The sequence below is a fragment of the Camelus bactrianus genome, chromosome 4 (genome assembly GCF_048773025.1).
Source record: "Camelus bactrianus isolate YW-2024 breed Bactrian camel chromosome 4, ASM4877302v1, whole genome shotgun sequence".
Taxonomy (NCBI): domain Eukaryota; kingdom Metazoa; phylum Chordata; class Mammalia; order Artiodactyla; family Camelidae; genus Camelus; species Camelus bactrianus.
The window spans coordinates 102,139,590-102,160,088 of NC_133542.1; the positions used below are offsets into that span (position 1 = coordinate 102,139,590).

Consider the following 20,499-nt stretch of genomic DNA (forward strand, 5'->3'; position numbering starts at 1 on the left):
GCAATCTGGATGGACTTTCTTTTGATACACCTTTCCAGGATAATTGTTTGATTTTCAGCTGAATAACATTCTTTATCCCAAATCAGTTTTGCTGCAGTTAATGCTATTGTTATTTATCAGTACAGGAAGAACCAAGGGCATTTTCATATGGCGTAAAGTAGATTTTTATTTTCAAGCCCAAGAACAGACTGAAGTTTGCTAATGAAACTACTTTGGTGAACACTATCAATTCTGATGACAGATTATTTGCAACAATCCCAGGCAATTTTGTTACGCTGCCGTTATGTTTAGGTGATAGCAAATTAAAATGATAAAATGTCTTTATCTCTTTCCTGCAGCTGTTCTGGCAATCCCATAAAATGAGTTTATACCATCAGCTGTACCTGTCCAGAAATATATAAATACAGGTGGCATTGTTCCTTAAGGATTCCACTAGTCACTGTGCTGTGTAGACAATCTAATGGTTCATTTCTAAAGAAAATGATGGTGTCTGTTTTTCAATTATCTGAGAAAAAGACACATTCTTTGCTTTGCCTGGTGTCAGGGTCATCTCTTCATACATATTACAGTGAATTACCATAATAGGAGCGCTTGGCATGTTGTATTAGAGTGAAAAGAAAAACAGATTGGATGGAAATAAGAAGAATTCATTCTTCTGCCTCTCTAGTGTGTGTGCCCTGACTACCACCAGCGGAGCTTATCAACCTTCCTTCTGGTGTAAATGTTTCTAGAAAGCAGGACTGAATTGAACACACCGTGTGGTCAAACAGCCTTTCTCTCATTCCCTCCTGAAGAGGCAGGTTTCTTTTTCAGACCATTTAAAAGGACTGATTTAAATATAAACTTGGATTTAGTTTTGTTCTATTCAATATACGTGTGTGTATGCAATATATATGTACATATATGCATATATACATGCAGTTTGTTTTCATTTATCTGTGTACACATTTATTTTTTCTGTTTGGGAATGTAATATTTCCTGATTAGGAGCCCTAGTGAGATCTTTTGTACTGAACTTGTGGTTTTACTCTTTCACAGATTTTTACTTCTTAGCGGGAGCGCCGTGCTTGGCTCTGTGGCATGAGCCAGTAGCGCTGAGTCCACCAGGAGTCAAGTTCATAGATTCACTGAGAACCTACCATCTGCTTGGTCACTTTGTACCTGAGGTCCACCTGGCTCTTTCTCCACTAAACATCCTGCACGGTTTTCAGCATTCACTTCTCTGGAGGTAAGTTTTTTTGGAACGTGCTTGTCTCCAGTGTATCTTTGCTTTGTCCTTGTCATTGTTGCACATTCTGGTTCAGCGTCCCACCTCCTTTCTTACCACTCTTTCTTAAATATCTGAACCACACTGAGGCTATCATTATTCTGAAAGTAGGGCAAGGTATCCACTTCTGTGACTTGGACCTACCTAGTTTGGATCTGGCTTTGCTTCCATCAGACACACCTTTGTAGCCAAAGGAAGTTCCTTGCATTGTGCTGGGTACTCCACCTAGCTCTGTTTGGAAACATGGAGTGTTTCATGACAAGAAGGCCCCATTTCCCAAGGGAATCATGGTCACTGGGTGCCTGGTAACAGATGTTTATTATTGTAACAAATGAATGAACATTCGGGAACAGTCTGGTTTCAGGTCAATCTTAAGTCACTTGTTCCCTTACGATGGTTGCTTTATAATATGGACTTATGGTCCTTAAGAGTGTAATGCTTGCTTCTTGAACCTCGTGCATCTTCATCTGGGACACAAGAGCGTAGCCACCAAGACCAGGGGACCTGTGGTCATAGGAGTAGTGTTTAAATCCTTGACCCACCACTCTCTCTTAGCAAGTTATTTCATCTCATGTAGTGCTTGTGAAACAGTTACAATTAAATAAGCTATTTAAAGCAGTTACCACTTTCCTGGTATGTGTTAAATATATTTTTTTAAATGTGAAAAAAAGAAAACTATCAAATAGCACAAATGTCACCTTAGTGCAACCTTTGACATGAAGACAGTGCTTTCTGAGAAACTCTGAGAACAGTCTGGCTTCCTGAAACCCTTCATGCCAGTACTGAAATGGAAATACTCAGTCAACCTTTTGCCCTGGGGAGGATTCTGGTTCAGACCCATCTCTGGTCCTCATGTCCTTCAAAGAAAATGAGAGCGAGAACAGCCCATCCTCACAGTGTAGCGTGAAGGTGAGTGCCTTCTCTTTGGAAACACTGGGAATCATTCTTCCTCACCTTGAGATGCACCGATAGAAGTCACTGAGGCATTTATTTAAAATCTTGGGAAAATGTATCAGCATTTAAGGTGTCAGAAATCACTATTAACCAAAAGTAAGTGCTTTGTTCTTAAAAATACCAGGCACCTCTTGTAGCTAAGATAGTGTTTTGGTTCTTCTGTTAGTTTTCTGGTTTCATTTTTGTTGAAAGAAAATAGAAAAATCTAATTACAATGATTTGAGCTCTAGTTTTATTCAATGCGTTAGGACCTAAGTGCAACATTAAAGCTATAAGATACTAGGAATGTTGACAGTCATTTAAAATACAATGTATTTAGGGATACTTTTAAAGAACAATTGCCTTTGTGTTAACATAAACATTTACACCTAGATGGATATAACTGTTCTCTGTGGGTTTTGCGGAGACAAGATGCGGTTTTCTTGGTTAATATTAGACAGTTATTTGTAAACACACTGAGTGTTCTGCTTGTGTAAAATGGTACGGTTTTCTCTCCAATTTGGAGTGCCAAGAACAGAGTCTGTTGGAGCCAACTTTTGAAAAGAAAATCAGTAGGAATTGGTATTCCCTTACCTTGTCTGCAGGCTTCCAAAGAAGATGAAGCAAATGAGGTGATTCTTTGTTAAAAATGGAACTACATGTCCTAGATAAAAATAGGTCCAAATCGAGAGCCATTGCTCTCCATCAACGTTGAGCTGTTCGCCTTATGTCCCAGCAGAGAGATCTCAGTTTGTGTCTCTATTAGCCATATGGAGTCATCTGCTTAGCTGGTGGTGTCTTAATCTCGCTAATCTCTTTACTTACCTACAAAGTGGGGAAAACAATAGAACACCTTTTGTAAGGATGTTTGAAAACTAAACAAGATAATTTACATAAAGCATTTCACAGAGGGAATAGCACATAGTATATACTTAAAAAATGCAAGTTGCTCCTCTGAATAAACCTGATGCCTCTCCTACCATTATTGTTACTATCGTTGGGAAGAATTTGGTTGCCTCCCATTTTTCCTCTCATTTTTCTTCTGTTTGTGGTGTTGAGCCACAACCTGAGATGTGAAATCCCCAAGGACATGCTTACCTATAACAAGAAGAAATCAGGCAGCTTTACGTCTGATACAAATTTACTTATCACAAGGGCAAAAGAAACACTAATCAAATCTGTGTCAAAAGTATATATCAAGACAGTTATACACTGTACATTATAAGTTGTTCAGCCCTGAAGACTGCTTCCCCATGAATTGCATTGGCCTTAGATGTCTCCAGCCCTGCCACGTACTGGGGTGGGCATTGCCAGGAGCTAACCCACAGCTGAGTGACCCAAAGAGTTGCAAGCGAGGGAGGTTTTTGACTGTATTGAAAGCCTGTGGTTCCAACTCCCCTCCCTCCTTCTTTTCCTGAATCTCTTCTAGGAAGTGACTCTTTGGGCAGGATTAGAATTTTTCTGAGAGGACTGTTAAGAATGTGAAACACAAATTGTCTTTAACATCCTCAGTGGCATTTAATCATCTGTTTGTTCATTTATTCATTTATAAACTCATATACGGGGCTTCTGTTAAGTGCTGGGCATGTTGCTGGACTTTGGGGAGATGGCGATGAACGGTACTAGGTTCGGCTTTGCCCCTGTGAAGCTTACAAGGCTGGTGGAGGAGACAGACCTTCAACTTGTGTGCTTACGTGATGTGTAAAATGAAAGCACAAGCAGTGGTCCCAGGTACACGAGGGAGGGGACATCGCAACTGAAATGAGAGGTAGAATAGTTAGTGAAAACTATATTGTAAAATAAAATAATTGTATCAGTTGGGTAAGCGTAATCAATCAGGGGAGGAGTTGGCACCCGATAATGTTCCAAAAAGAGTGACAAGTTCAAATCTATAAGTAAATAAACACAAAGAAGCAGACAAACAAAATGCATCTTATTGCTGCAAAATCAGTGTAGTAACAGCTTTTATAGGGAGGGTGTGATTTTTAGGGGAACTGATGGCAAGCCACAAAGAGTTATTAATACTGTTAATACAAACAGAACATATGTTTCAGAAAGTTCTGTTAGGCAGCAGGGCGGTATGGACTGAGGTGAGAAGAAGTTAGAAGAAAGGGCAGCCGGCTTGGGAGCTACTAATGACGTGAGAGGGAAGGATGCTGTCGGCTGAAGGTGGGGCCTGGAAATGGAGAGATCACAGATTCAGGGATGTCGTTATTCATCTATCATGCCTCATTTAATCAGCTACTTTTATGCACCGTCCTGGCTGTGGCAGATCCAAAGAGGGGAAGGGCGTGGTTTTTGCTCTAGGGAAAGCAGGAGGGAGAGGGGGACTGGCTGCAGAAGAGAGGAAAACATTTTATAATGTAGTATCTTTAGCATTACTTTTTCCCTGTTTTTTGAGCACAGGGCCCTGTGTTTTCATTTTGCTCTAGCCCCTGATCAAATGTTAGGGGCTGTAAAGTATCCTCTTCTGAGATTCATCTACCAAAGTGGAAGTTGACAAAGAAAATGCCACTTTGGCTTATTCATTTCAGAGTCGGCTGACCTTTGTACTGCTGGGTAATAACACGGCTTAGTACCTGAGAGGGAGGAAGGAGGGAGAGGGAGGGAAGGAGAGAGAGAGAGAGATTGAAACTGTAATTGTAGTGTGACAATCTTGGGTTACAATTAGATAAAGTGTTAGGTCAATTTATGGACAACAGATTGACCCACACAAAGCCCATCCAATGAAAAATCAGTCCCTCTAAGTATTACTGTCACTGTCATCATCATGAATATTTTTGGAGCACTGTGCTAAGTTCTTTATATGCATGATCTTATCTAGTTCTCTTTACCATCCAATAAACTGGCCTCCGGGCTTTATTTTAAGCACTGTTTTACAAATGATAAAACTGAGACACCAAGAGGTGAACGAGCTTGACTGAGGTCACTCAGGCAGGATATAGCAAAACTTGAATTTGGTCTGCCTGACTTCTGAGTCCATAATTTTAGGGAGTTAGTAATGTCCAACAAAAAGCCGATTCAGAAAATTTACAGAAAATATATTGTCATAAAGCAGCAATGCAATAGCAGGGGAAAATAGCAGTCCATTTTTGGTTTGAAGTTTCACACTTCTTTTTAAGATAAAGACAGTAAATACCTAGAAATGAGAATGGGATTTATGACATCGTTCCAAGTGGTGGGGCCTTTCAGAACCAAATATTTACCCCATTAGAATGAATGTTAGAGACAGTGTCTTCTTAACTGAGTAAAATCAGATCCCCTCCAGTTGGAATGCAGTTAAACAACCCTGGGCTTACAGTTAGGAGTTCTGGTTCATCGTATTTGTGCTCTTTTCTGGCTCAGGGAATTGGTCAAGTCACTGAGAATCCTTGTGTGTCCATCTCCTCACTTTTAGAATCAGAATAATAGTGCCTGTCTCACAGATGTGTCATAAGAGTAATTAACAATGCAGGTCAGCACCTAGCCAGCGCCATGGCACAGGAATAGCCCCTGCTCAGAGGTCACGGTGATGATCATATGGAGAGGGGGCATCACCAAGATACTGGGGAGAGTCCAGTAAACAGGGAAGGTGCTGGTACTGCAGGCCACGTGGTGGGAGTGTCTGCTTTTCAGCTCATGACACACAGAGAGGAGTAATATAGACATGCATCTAGTCATTAGCAAGAAATTGAACACAACTTCAAGGTTAAATGTACACAGATTTGAAGACAAATGGTTCTATATGAAGCACCATGCAGGAAACATGGCTTCCTGGTATTAAGGAAACATGAAGGTGTAGTCTATGAGCCAAGGTCGAGGGCCCATCTTGCCAGGGGTGCTGGAGCTCTAAGAAGCAGCCACATTCCTTCTATGAAAAGGTCTCTTTGTTAGAATACAGGGCCTCAAAATAGAAGAGAAAGCTAATATTACAGGTATATTATCTATAAAATGATGTAATATTTTATTTTTAAATGACAGACACTTTCATGTCTTCAGAGCATCCATTTCTACATCGGCAAATGCTGAGAAATTCTCAGATTTCAGATCCTCCATGAAAACGACCCTCATGACGTTAGTGAAATTAGACAGAATGGCTTTTCATAGGACACCTCAGAGTAGGCAACAGTAAGGAGTGAGAAAAATGAAGATTGCTCGGCCTATGCATCAAAACTATCTTTCATAAACTATTGAAAATAGTATGTCCATGTATGGGTATTTTCCACAATTGTTACTGAGTTATTGAACCACCATTACTAATTTATAATTTATCTGCAGCCATCAGTTGGAACACAAATTACATTTTTGTGCTGGGCTGGTGCTGAGATCTGTGATCAAAAATATTTTTTCATCAAACAGTCTATGATATAGTAATCATTTAACTAGATTTGCTCATTTTTATCTGGCATATTTATTCAATATATTCCACTATGTGAATGTTTCAGTAAATAGCCCCTATGTAGGCTGCTTACATAATTCATTTATACAGAGGCATGGGGACATACTTTTTAAATTAGATGTCAGGTTCTCAGTAATAACTAGTGATACTTAGTGCTGGTCTGTTATTCCCCATTTCTTACCAATGTCGGGTTGCATTAGGACCTTGATTAATTTCCCGACCCTTAAAACTGCAAGGTCTCTGTAGAAAATTAGTCAGGGCACCAACATTCCCCACCTGACCACACAGAACCATGGACTGATGGAAACACCACTCCTTGGTGCAAACTTGGCTGCACATTGGAGTACCTGTGATGTCTGGTCCCATCCAGGAGATTCTAATTCATTAGGTGTGTGGTCCAATTTGGGTATGGGCTCCAGCTTGGGGATGAGGATTTTTTTTTTTAAATCCCAGATTATTTTAAGAAGCAGCCGATTTTGAGAACCACTGAATGGGAGCATACTCCTGTGTAAGCAGGGTGTGCAGGAGGGAACAACAACTCACTGTCTCCTTCCCTTTTTCTTTTCCTTCTTTTCTGGGAGCATTTAGCATTTATTGAATATCAGCTCTGCTGGGTAGTAAGAAGTAAAATGTTCTAGGTAGCAAGATGGCAAGGCCAACAAGACAGTGCCTGTTTGCTTGTTTATTACATTAGTTTTGGCCTCTGTCTTTGACTCTGGCCTCAGCTGACCACGTATCCCCCAGTGTTTTGAGTCTCCACTACAGTGACCTTCTCTTAGTCCTCGGTGTGCCGTGCTCTGTCGTTCTACAGTGATTTCCCACAGGTTCTTGCTGCTTCCACGCCGAGTTACCTCCCACCACCTCTTTTGAGCTCAGTTTAAGCCTCACTGCCTTGGCTGTCACGCGTGGACCCATCCCTTCTCTTCATACCACACACCTCATTCTAGTTGCATTATATCGTATATGAATTGATAGGTTCTTATCTGTTTGATGTTTCTTTTCCAACTGGACAGAAATAGCAGCCAGGAGCCCACACTGGGCTCCTTAATAAATGTCTAGTAAAATACTTGTTGAATGAATGGAATAATTATAAATTTGAGGGTATATAAGGCTACCATGTATTTTTTTTTTTTTTTTTTTTGCTGCATGGAAAACTACCCTAAGACTCAGTTGCTTAAAACCGTATCCATTTACTGACCTCTTGTGACTCTGAGGCTGAAGGGCTCACCCGGGTGCACCTTCTGTTCCACACGCTATCAGCGAGGGCGGGAGCCGTCTGGGGGCTCGGGCGGGTAGTGGTGTTCACAATGGCTCCCTTACGGGGCTGGTGTCCCGGGAGGGTAGGAATGGAGGGCTGGTTTCAGTTGGGATGATAGAGATGCAGGGCCTCTTTGCTGTGTAGTCTGAGTATTCCCCCTTTCTGCAAGGCTTCTGCACTTGGTCTGTCCGGCAGGCAGTCAGATTTCTTGGTTGCTCAGGGCTTTGAGAATAAGTATTCCAAGAGAGGAAGCAGAAGCTGCCAGGTTTCTCAAAGGCCATCTGGAAAGCTGGTCAGGTGCCACTTCTGCCATATTTTATTAGTCAACAAAGTCACAGGTCCATTGCAGAATCACTGAGAAATACATGAAAACAAAAAGCAGACCACCCTTCATGATAGAGTCATAAGGAATTTGAGACCATCCTTAATCCATCACAGAAACTTAACCAAAATGTAACCCTTTTTCTTTTCTTTCGTGGGGTGTGTGATGCAGCTCAAGGGACCTTTTTATTTCAGTTGTCATTTTATTGTGGTAAGAATACTTAACATCTACCCTCTTAGCAGCACAGTATTGTTAACTATAGGCACAGTGTTGTGATTATAGGTAACTTATTCAACTTGTATAGCTAAAAATTAATACCCATTAACAGCCTCACACTCCCCCCACCGAGTCCCTGGAAACCACCATTGTACAACCTGTTTCTATGAGTTTGACTCTTTTTTTTTTTGATACTTCATATAAGTGAAATCATGTAGTACTGGTCCTTCTGAAACTGGCTTATTTCACTTACCATAATATCCTCAGGGTTCATCCGTGTTATCACATATGACAGTGTTTCCTTCTTTTTTTAAGGTGGGATAATATTTCACTGTATGTATGCACCACACTTTCTTTATCCATTCATTCACTGATGGACATTTAGATTGTTTGCCTATCTTGGCTATTGTAAACAATGGTGTAGTGAACATGGAGATTAAGATATCTCCTTGAGATCTTGATTGCATTTCCTGGATAAACCCCTACAAGGGGGGTTGCTGGATCATTTGGTAGTTCCATTTTTAGTTTTTTGAAGAGACCTCACAGTGTTTTCCACAGTGGCTGCACCATTTTGCATACCACCAACAGCGTCAGAGGATTCCAATTTCTTGCCGTCCTCCCAACACTTGGAAAAGAAAACAAGAGTGAAAAGGCATGTTCCAGAATGGGAGAAAATATTTGCTAACGGTATATCTGATAGGCGGTTAATAACCAAAATACATAAGGAACTCCTACAAGTCAATAGCAAAACAATGAAATTAATAACCCAGTTAAACCATAGTCCAGGGACTTGAATAGACTTTTCTCCAAAGAAGACATACAAACAGCCAACAGGTACATGAAAAGATGCTCAGCATCACTAACCATCAGGGAAATGCAAATCTAAACCACAATTGGACATCACTTCGTACATGCTAGGATGGCTGTCATCAAAAACACGAAAGACAAGTGTTGTCAAGGATGTGGAAAAATTGGAAGTCTCTATTTACTTAAAAAATACTTAGCCTGACTCAGAGCCCCCGTTCTGCCAGGCTGCTGGAAGCGTTAATGTCAGCCATGCTTGGGGCGCTCAGCAGCAGGGTTTGGTGTAGGGGTGAGGCACGGAGGGTGTTTCTGACCAGCATCAGCTGCCCTCACGGTTGACCCAGAGCACCCATTGTGGCAACAAGCCCAGTCCCTTCAGGACAGGCTGTGTTTCACAGCCTGTGTGCCTTGGGCTGGAGGAGGGGCAGAAGGGGAGGGGGTGGGGAGATGCAGCTGCTGGACTAATGTGAATGCAAATGCTCATTCCTGGATCTTGCTCTCCTTGTAGCCTCCCCTAGTCACTCTGCCCTGAGGTCTTTTCCATTCCTTGGTTTTGCTACAGTAGGGAGTATAACCTCTGCTTATTGAGAGAAGGGATGGGCATCGCTCGCTCTTGTCCAGAGAACTTCATCCCATATTCCTTGGTTTGCTTTAGATGAAGGACTAGGTCTTTTGGTTGTTTTGCCATCGTTCTCCTTTGCCTGTCATAGTCTTCCCATCTTTCTTCCCCTTTGTTTTACTTTTAATTTTGACATGATTTCAGAACCTTTTCAAGAACAGTGCAAGGTATTTCTATACTACTTCATCAAGATTCTCTAAGCGTTAAGATTCATGGTCTCTCTCTCTCTGTCGCTCTTTTTCCATGTCATCTGTGTTGTCCAATTCATGTAATTTTATGTGGAGCAGTTCATGTCTTCTTATGTGGTACAGTTCACTGTGTATTTCCAAACGCAAGAACGTTCCCTTGCATAACCACGTAATAATCAAATCCGGGAATTAACATTGATACATATTCAGAGATTTTCCTTTGTCCCACTATTATCCTTTACAGTGAAAGGAAATTCCAAACCATGCCTTGAATTCAGGAATCCAGTGCCTTTAATGTCCTTTATTCTGGAACAGTTCCCCGTTTTCCTGTCTTCAGTGGCATTGGTGTATTTAAAGAGCTCTGGCCTGATATTTTGTGGACTGACTGTCAAGTTAGGTTTGTCTGGTGTTTCATCCTGATGGAATTCACGTACTCAGTTTTGACAAGAACACTACATGCGTGTTCTCAGTTCATCATATCAGGGAGAAATAATGATAATGTTAACTCTCATCAGTTGGGTTTCTCTGTCAAGTTTCTGCATTTTAAAGTTACTTTTTTCTTTTGTAATGTGTATGTATATTGTATAATTAATAAATACTTTGAGACCAGGTAAATATCTTATTCCTCATTGCATTTTCACTTCTGGACATCTGTGGGTGTTTTTTGCCAGAATCTCTTCTATTGTGAGAGTTGCCAAATGGGGATTCCTCTTTGTTTTTCACTCTACCTGTGCCACATTCTGTGGGCTATGAGCTGAATACTGGATGCTGTGTCTCAGCAGGACGTTGTAGGTTGACTGTGTACAGCAGGCAGAAATAAGGATAAGGAAGCCCAAGGGACACTTTCCTGAGCTGAAAAATGAGCAATTCATTGTCAGAATTCTCTTATAAACTAGGCTGACCAATCCCAAGTGAAATTTTAATTTTCTCTCCCTTTATCTGGTGTTGGTTATATGATGTATTTATAGATATAGATATAATATATGGGTGTATATCTATAATTTTTAGTGCTTAATTTTTATCTTTTCCTAAAGCCAATTATAGTCAGTAATTGAGAAGAGCAAAAGGGTGAAAAAAGGGTGAAAGAAACAAACCTCTAAATTAGATGCTCCATTACGTAGCAATTATATATGGATTTATATATATCACATAGAACTTAAGAAAATGTGCTCCACCCTGAATCAGGAGATTTGCTAATGGAAGGACCATTCAATTGTATGAAATTAGAACCGTAGCTCTGTAGTAGCAGATAGAGGTCAGTTATAACATTAAGTAATTTTTAGCTGAAGAAATTGAAGCTATTGTTTTTCACAGTCTTTTTCTGAAAGGAAAAATAGAAATCTTTTACTCAGAAAAATTAGTCTTACTTTATATGATGTTTATAAATTCAGAGATTTTTATATTGATTTAAAATATTTTTAAAATAAAATGATTGAAAATTTGCCTAAAATGAGAATTCACATCTCTTTTTTTTAAAGTTGACAATCACCCTTTTGATTTTATAATGTGATTTGATTTACAAAATGACCACAGTTTTAATAACCTAATTGAGTTTTCTCTGACTGCTGCTTATCCCCCAATAAATTCTACCCTGCTTCTTTGCCTCTTCTTTGAACTTCCGCTTCCGGTTGAGTTTGGCCAATGGGAGATTAGAGTGAGGAGGAGACAGGATGGATTCTTTCTTCTGCCCCGCTCCAAGCTTTGGCTCTATGGTTTTTGTCCTGTTCTCCCTCTAAAATTATAGCTTGTTCCAGGAACTTAAAAAATCTTCAACTTTTGTCAGGCTCTTGCTGATTGCTTCTCTACTCTTTTACACTCAGATCTTTTTGTTTGTTTCTTTGTTTGTTTCATTGTTTTCATACAAGAACTTATGTTTTTTGCAAAGGGAGAGAGAGAGATTGATTAGAAGCACAGTATGTAAGGTTAAGATTTTAAAAGCACCTTACATTTTGCTCTAATGGCAACAAAAATTGTGAACAAAGAATTGTCTAGGTCCCTGGCATAGTTGGAGGGTACCTCTGCAGAGCTGATGAGGAAATCTTGTGAAATATGTGGTAGGAAGGAAGAAAGCTTGATGGAGGGGGTCTTCACTGCAAATATGGGACTGTCAGTGTTTTGGACTGGTGTCCCCTGCATGACCTGCCACTACTTGTGACTTCTAACATGAGGATTATCGGTATGTGGCCAGAAGATAACATCTCTTCTTCTAACTGGATGGGTATGTTAAGATCTCCATATTTTCTCTAGCATAGCCAGCAAGTTGCAAGTGATATACATTGCATATCCAGTGGGCCCCCCAAGTACCATGGTCAGACTGAGTGGCATTTGCTGCTTTCACAGGCTCAGCCTGATCAGGGATTCTGGGGCTGGAATTTTATCCTCACAACTCCATTCAATATCTTTTGCTTGTGCTTTCCCAGCATGCTTCAGTATTCTTTATTGGTTCCTTTCCCCATCTTTGTAACTAGTCTCCTGATTAAATTATCTTTAAAACCCCACCTTAGTTACCTTGCATTTTCTATTGGGACTCTAGTAGCTAATGAGTAATAGCCAATAGGGAAGTGATCTGGGGAAAGTGTAGCTACACTTGCTTATTTTATCTTCACTATGTGATGCCCTTTGCTACAGAATCTCCAACAAAATCTGGCAGTAGTTTCTGATTATCCTCCTGGAAGCTTGTGGGTATATTTTTTCTTTTTTATAGAAAAGCAGGTGGGAGTTAATTTTATATAGTCAAGCAAAACTCTTTTCCAAGTATTGTTGAAAGAGAAACCTAGGGTAGGATGCTCAGGTTACATTGTAATGCTAAAAATAAAGCTGACTGCCACGTGACTTTAAACTTTACAGACTTTCCCATGCATAAGCTTACTTTCATTAAAATGCAAATCAAATAAAGTGCCATTAGATTATGTAAGGGAGTGTTGTTGGAGAGAAACAGAAGAGGGAACAGGGCCTTTCAGAGATAATCTTCTGTGGATAAGTGATTAAGTCCTGGAATGGATATCATAGTCAAAGTCTAGCCTCATTTGTTTTACTGATGCTGCTTCATTTAGGCAAAATACCTCTTTATATCTTAGGCAATTAGGTAATGAATTAGAAGAATAGCTAAAAGGGAAAAACAAAGATTAGAGAGTCATTCCAGTGAAGCAGGAGAATGAATGGGTATTTAAGTTACACTCAGATTCATTAGTGTGAGTCTATTAGTACAACATTCAGAATCACAGTCATGTAAATACATTTATTATACTTAAATAAATCAAGAAAGGATCATTTTCCAAAATGCCAGATGTTCTGCATCTCTCTGGTGGCAATATAAATCTGAAGCTGATCAATGCTAAACATCTGTCAAAAATACACACTTGTTTAAGGGAATCATCAATAGTTCAAAAATGAAGCACTTTGCATCATGCATTGGTAAGCAAAAGGGTTGTTCAATCTATTTAAAAATGAAATAATACCCCCAACAATACTATACATGTTTATAAATGTGCTTACTATGTGGTAAAATTGCATAATAAAAATCTGTCTTATAGATGGAACTTAAAAACCAAAGGAAAAAAAAAAAAAAAAGAAGGGAAAATCAAAGTTGAAAGTACCTCCTTCCTTTCATTACCCTGGTCTTATTTCTTCTTATTAGAAGCTGTTCACAAACATAAAGATGATGCTCAACTAATAGTTTTTAACTATGTTGCATCTTCACAAAAAAACTAAAAATAAAATAAAATCTATAGTCTTCAAGGGAAAAGGGGGATTAAAAACTTATTTGACCAGGCAGAATTTAAGGCACCAAAGGATTAGTAAAATTTTCTTAAGGTTAAAAGATAAAATATTGCAGGCATTAGGTTGAAAACATAATTTAGCTTTCCCAAAATGGATTATCATTACATTTTTCTGTTTTAGATTTCTAGAGATTTGCCTTTGAGTTTTTGTTAGAGAAATACTTGCACAAACTGGAAAAACACAACCACATGAATTCTTCCATCACTATTTCTCCTTGGAACTGAAAAATTTTTTTTTTCCTAGGTGTCAATAGCAAAAGATGATGGCTGGAACCAACTAGGATAAACATAGTAGGTTGCAAATAAAATGCTATCAGTTCAGTGGTTGAGAATATTCATTTTCAGCACCACACTTAACAACAGCAACAAAAATGTATAACACCACAAAATTTCTCATTTCTCACTCTGAGCACTATTTAAGACTTTCAGTGGCTTATTTTAGAAATTGCAAGATTTTAAAACCCTACGTAACATATGGCAAATTAAAGTGGTAGCCTATGATTGTTTTCATTTCAGTTTTAGGCTAATTTTCTGGCAGTTGCTTTGCTGAAGTTTTTTTTTTCTTCTCAGCAGTCAATTAATTTATTTAAGAAGATACTTGAAGATCACTTTCCTGGTTTTTCTTTTTGAACATTTTTATTATGTATTATCTTGCTTAAAAATATTTCTGAAGTACAAAATGGAAAGAGCAACACTGGTGGTGTCACAGTTAGGATTTTGCAACAATTTAGCTATTATATCTGAATCTCTCAAGTCAGAGAGCTTAATCGTGATCAAGAAATGAGTGTCAGGAGTCTATTGTGAGATGAGAAAGAAGAACTTAACAGTGTGTTCTAAAGGCTTTACTACTTAACAAGGAGGTGAATGACTTATACAGAGAACTATAAAACATAGATTGAAGAAATTAAAGATGACTTAAAGAAATAGAAAGATATCCCATGCTCCTGGATTGGAAGAATCAATATTGTTAAGATGGCCATAGTACCCAAGGCAATCTACAGATTTAATGCGATCCCTATCAAGTTATCTATGACATTTTTCACAGAACTAGAACAAATAATCTTTAAATTTAAATGGAATCATAAAAGACCCAGAATTTCCAAAGTGTTACTGAAGAAAAAGAATGAGGCTGGAGGAATAACCCTCCCAGGCTTCAGGCAATACTACAGAGCTAGAATAATCAAAACAGTGAGGTATTGGTACAAAAACAGACATATGGATGAATGGAACAGAATAGAGAGCCCAGAAATGAACCCACAAACTTTTGGTCAATTAAACTTTGACAAAGGAGGCAAGAACATATAATGGAATAGAGACAATCTCTTCAGCAAATGGTATTGGAAAAACTGGACAGCAGCATGTGAATCAGTGAAGTTAGAATACTCCCTTACACCATATACAAAAATAAACTCAAAATGTCTTAAAGACTTAAACATAAGACAAGACACAATAAATCTCGTAGAAGAAATCATAGGCAAAATATTATCTCACATACATCTGAGTAATGTTCTCCTAGAGTGGTCTACCCAAGCAATAGAAAAAAAAGCAAAAATAAACAAATGGGACCTAATTAAACTTACAAGCTTTTGCAAAGCAAAGGAAACAATAAGCAAAACAAAACAACAACCTACAGAGTGGGAGAAAATATTTGCAAAAGATGAAACTGACAAGGGCTTTATTTCCAGAATACATAAACAGCTCATATGACTTAAGAAAAAAACAAACAACCCAATCCAAAAATGGCAGAAAACCTAAACAAGGAATTCTCCAATGAATACATATAAATGGCCAATAGGCACATGAAAAAAATCACTCAATGTCACTAATTGTCAGAGAAGTGCAAACAAAAACTGCAGTGAGGTATCAACTCACACCAGTCAGAATGGCCATCATTAAAAAGTCCACAAATGATAAATATTGGAGAAAAGGGAACCCTCCTACACTGTTGGTGTGAATGCAGTTTGATGCAGCCATTATGGAAAACAGTATGGAGATTCCTCAAAAGACTAAAAATAGACTTACCATATGACCCAGCAATCCCACTCCTGGGCATATATCCAGAGGGAACCTTAATTCAAAAAGACACCTGAACCCCAATGTTCATAGCAGCACTGTTTACAATAGCCAAGACATGGAAACAGCCTAAATGTCCATCAACATATGACAGGATAAAGCAACTGTAGTATATTTATACCATGGAATACTATTCAGCCATTACAAAGAACAAAATAATGCCATTTGCAGCAACATGGATGGAACTGGAGATCATCATTCTAAGTGAAGTAAGCCAGAAAGAGAAAGAAAACTATTATATGATATTACTCATATGTGGAATCTAAAAAAGAAAAAGAACACTAATGAACTCATCTACAAAATAGAAACAGACTCACAGACATAGTAAATAGTCTTATGGTTACCAGGGGAAAAGGGGGTGGAAAGAGTTACATTTGGGAGGTTGAGATTTGCAAATGTTAGCCATTATCTGTAAAAATAGATTTAAAAAATGTCTTCTGTATGACTGGATAAAGAAGTTGTGGTGTATATATATATATATATATATATATATATACACACACACACACACACATATACACACATACATACATATATATACATATATATGTATCTTTTATATATACTTTTGTATAAAACAAAATGGACTCACAGACATAGACTATACAAACATTTGGTTGCCTGGGGGTGGGGGATGGGAAAGGATAAACTGGGAGTTCAAGATTTGCAGATATTGACTTTTATATATATAAAAGAGATAAACAAATTTATACTGTACAGCACAGGGGAATATATTCAATATTTTGTAGTAGCTTATGGTGAAAAATAAAATGAAAATGAATATATTTATATTCATGTATGACTGAAGCATTATGCTGTACACCAGAAATTGACACAACATTGTAAACTGACTATACCTCAATAAAAATAATAAAAAAAAATATTTTGTTGAGGACTTTTGTGTCTATTTTCATAAATGATATTGGCCTTTAATTTTCATTTCTTTGCTGTTATATTCTTGAAAATCCTGAACAAAATACTTGCAACTCGACTCCAGCAGTGCATTAAAAGGATCATACACCATGATCAAGTGGGACTTATCCCAGGGGTGCAGGGATTTTCAATATATACAAATCAACATGATGCACCACATTAACAAACTGAAGACTAAAAACCATATGATACTCTCATTAGATGCAGGAAAAAGCTTTTGATAAAATTCAAAATCCATTTATGATTAAAGCTTTCGAGAAAGTGGGCATAGATGGACTATACCTCAACATGATAAAGGCTGTATATGACAGACCCACAGCTAACATCATACTTAACAAGGAAAAGCTGAAAGCATTCCCTCTAAGATCAGGAACAAGGATACCCACTCTCAGCATTTTTATTCAACATAGTTTTGGAAGTCTTAGTCATAGCAATCAGAGAAGAAAAAGAAATAAAAGTAATCCAAATTGTAAGTGAAGAAGTAACACTGTCACTGTTGGCAGGTGACATGATGCTATACATAGGAAACCCTAAAGAAGTGACCAGAAAACTACTAGAACTCATCAATGAATATTGTAAAGTTGCAGGATACAAAATAAATATACAAAAATCAGTTGCATTTCTATACACTGACAATGAAATAGAGGAAAGGGAAATTAAAGAAATGATACCATTTACCATTGTGCCAAAAAGAATAAAATACCAAGGAATAAACCTACCCCAGGAGGCAAAAGACCTATATGCTGAAAACTCTAAGACAGTGATGAAGGCTATTGAAGACTACATAAACAAATGGGAAGATATACTGTGTTCTTGTATTGGAATAATCATTATTGTTAAAATGGCCATACTGCCCAAGGGAATTTACAGGTTCAGTGCAATCCCTATCAACTTACCAACATCATTCTTCACAGAGCTGGAACAAAAAAATGTTAAAATTTGTATGGAAACACAAAAGACTCCAAATAGCCAAAACAATCTTGAAAAAGAAGAATGGAGCCAGGGGAATCATGCTTCCTGTCTTCAGACTATACTACAGAGCTACAGTAATCAAAACAGTATGGTACTGGCACAAGAATAGACACATAGATTGATGGAACAGGATAGAAAGTCCAGAAATAAACCCATCCAGGTATGGTCAATTAATCTGTGACAAAGGAGGCAAGAATATACAATGGAGAAAAGACCATCTTTTAATAAGTGGTGCTGAAAAAACTGGAGAGCTACCTGTAAAAGACTGAAATTATAACATTCTCTAGCACCATGTACAAAAATAAACTCAAAATGGATTAAAGACCTAAATATAAGACCAGAGACTATAAAACTCCTAGAGGAAAACATAGGCAGAACACTCAAGGACATACATTATAGCAATTTAATTTTTGAACCAGCTCCTGGAGTAATAGAAATAAAAGCAAAAATTAACAAATGGGATCTAATTAAACTTACAAGCTTTTGCACAGCTAAGGATACCATCAACAAAATGAAAAGACAACCTACAGAATGGGAGAAAATACTTGCAAATGATGTGACTGACAAGGGACTAATTTCCAAAATACACAAACAACTCATACACTTTAATACCAAAGAAACAGGCAACCCAGTCCAAAAATGGGCAGAAGACTTAAACAAGCAATTCTCCAATGAAGACATACAAATGGCCAATAGGCACATGAAAAAATGCTCAGCATCACTAATTGTCAGAGAAATGCAGATCAAAGCTGCAATGGGATATCACCTCACACCAGCCAGAATGGCCATCACTGAAAAGTCTACAAATGATAAATACTGAAGAGGGTGTGGAGAAAAGGGAACCCTCCTACACTGTTGGTGGGAATGTAGATTGGTGCAGCCACTGTGGAGGACAGTATGGAGGTTCCTTAAAAAACTGAAAATAGACTTACACCATGTGATACAGCAGTCCCACTCCTGGGCCTATATCCAGAGAAAAATGAAATTCAAAGTAACACATGCACCCCAAAGTTCATATCAGCACTATTTACAATAGCCGAGACATGGAAACAACCCAAATGTCCATCGAGAGATGACTGGATAATAGAAGGTGTGGTACATATATACAATGGAACACTACTCAGTCATGAAAAAGAAAAAAATAATGCCATTTGCAGCAATATGGATGGACCTGAAGATTGTCACTCTAAGTGGGCCAGAAAGAGAAAGAAAAATGCCATATGACATCATTCATATTAGGAATCTAAATAATAATAATAACAATAAAGGACACAAATGAACTACATATTATTTATAACTAAGATGATTGAATCCTTGAATATGTGTAAGCACATTTGACTGTCCTTTATGACTGGATTACCACATTCTGTTGATTCTTATTTTAAAGTTGGCTTTATTCCTTTGATAACTATAAAAAAAAATAAAGCTCTAATCTGTTCTTAGAAACAATAACTCATACATATATGAGAACTAAAAAAATGTGCAGTATACTGTATATATGTATTTACATGCAATATAATGTGTATGTGCAGTTGAACTGTAAGTTCTAACTAATAACACTGAAAAAGGAAAAAGAAATAATAATGAAATTAAAAGTTTCCCTTCATAGAAAATTTCATGAAACATTTTATCTTTCAAAAAGAAAAAGTTTAGTTTGAAGTTATATATTGCAAATATCTTCAATGTCTGTCTTGATAAAAGACAGCTGAATACTTGATATGTCACCTTTTCTATATTAAATATGCTGCAACATGTTATTTAAGTATATGAAGAAAATGCAGCCTCAGATATGAGTGAAAGACTGGAAAAAAGACAGAAATATTAAAAAATCAGTCATTTAATTGAGACTATTCTTTGATAGTACACCAAAACTTGGCAAGTGGTGGTTCTCTAAAGTTTAGTCACAATGTGGAATCAGAAACCATATCAATGGACTTTTCATACTGTGTTACACAAAAATCCTTGATCTCCTTTGCCCTTCTAATAAATCTTTTACCTATGTGTGACTTTCGCCATTTGGAAATTATTGGTTTACTGAATTATAAATTATTACTGTCCATCCAAATGTTGACACATTTCATTTTGCAGTATCAAAACATCACACTTGTTAATATCACCAGTGAGCTCTTCTGAAAATCCTATGAATGTTGAGTTCATTGTGCCAGGTAGAAGTTTTCCAATATTCTAACTTGTGTGTGAATTCTTGAGTTATGTTTTTGGTAACAAATACTTGTCAGTTGTTTTTCTTGAAATAAGCTCCTTTTGTTCATTTTCAGGAAAATGTCAAATACTTGAGTTTTCATAACATTTGTCTGTTGTCATTCTTTTAAGTAAAACTAGTGTTCCACAAATAAGGATTTAGTTTACTTTTCAACTCAAACTGCTGCACAAATACTTTTCCTAAAGGCAACCATCATATTTCACAAAGCAAAAGTTCTTACTTTATGTGTATTTCTCGTTTTGTCACATCATGAGTTGTGCACCACCAGTGCAAAAGTCAACATAGTCAATAATATCTTATTATTATTATGAAAATTGTCTTGCCATCATGGACTCAATGAAAGTGCCTTGGGGACCCACAGAGCTCTGAGGACCACACTTTGAGAACTGCTGTGTTAGAAAATATACCCAGCCCATCACAGGCATTATTCCATGTCATCTTTGTGGGAAGCCATATGGTAGAAACTAATTTTCTTCATTTAACAGATTTCCCATTATTTTACAGATAAAAATTAGAGATTTTCAGTAACTTTCTCA

General features: G+C 37.7%; 1 long non-coding RNA gene across 7 annotated transcripts in view; it reads left to right on the forward strand.

The window, feature by feature from the left end:
* LOC141577567 (uncharacterized) overlaps positions 1-20,499 on the forward strand; it is an 839,800-nt gene that overhangs the window by 403,222 nt on the left and 416,079 nt on the right. For all 7 annotated transcript variants that reach the window (XR_012506829.1, XR_012506827.1, XR_012506830.1 and 4 more), the window contains one exon: positions 1,039-1,228. This is a non-coding gene — a long non-coding RNA (uncharacterized LOC141577567). The remainder of the gene's footprint in view (positions 1-1,038; positions 1,229-20,499) is intronic.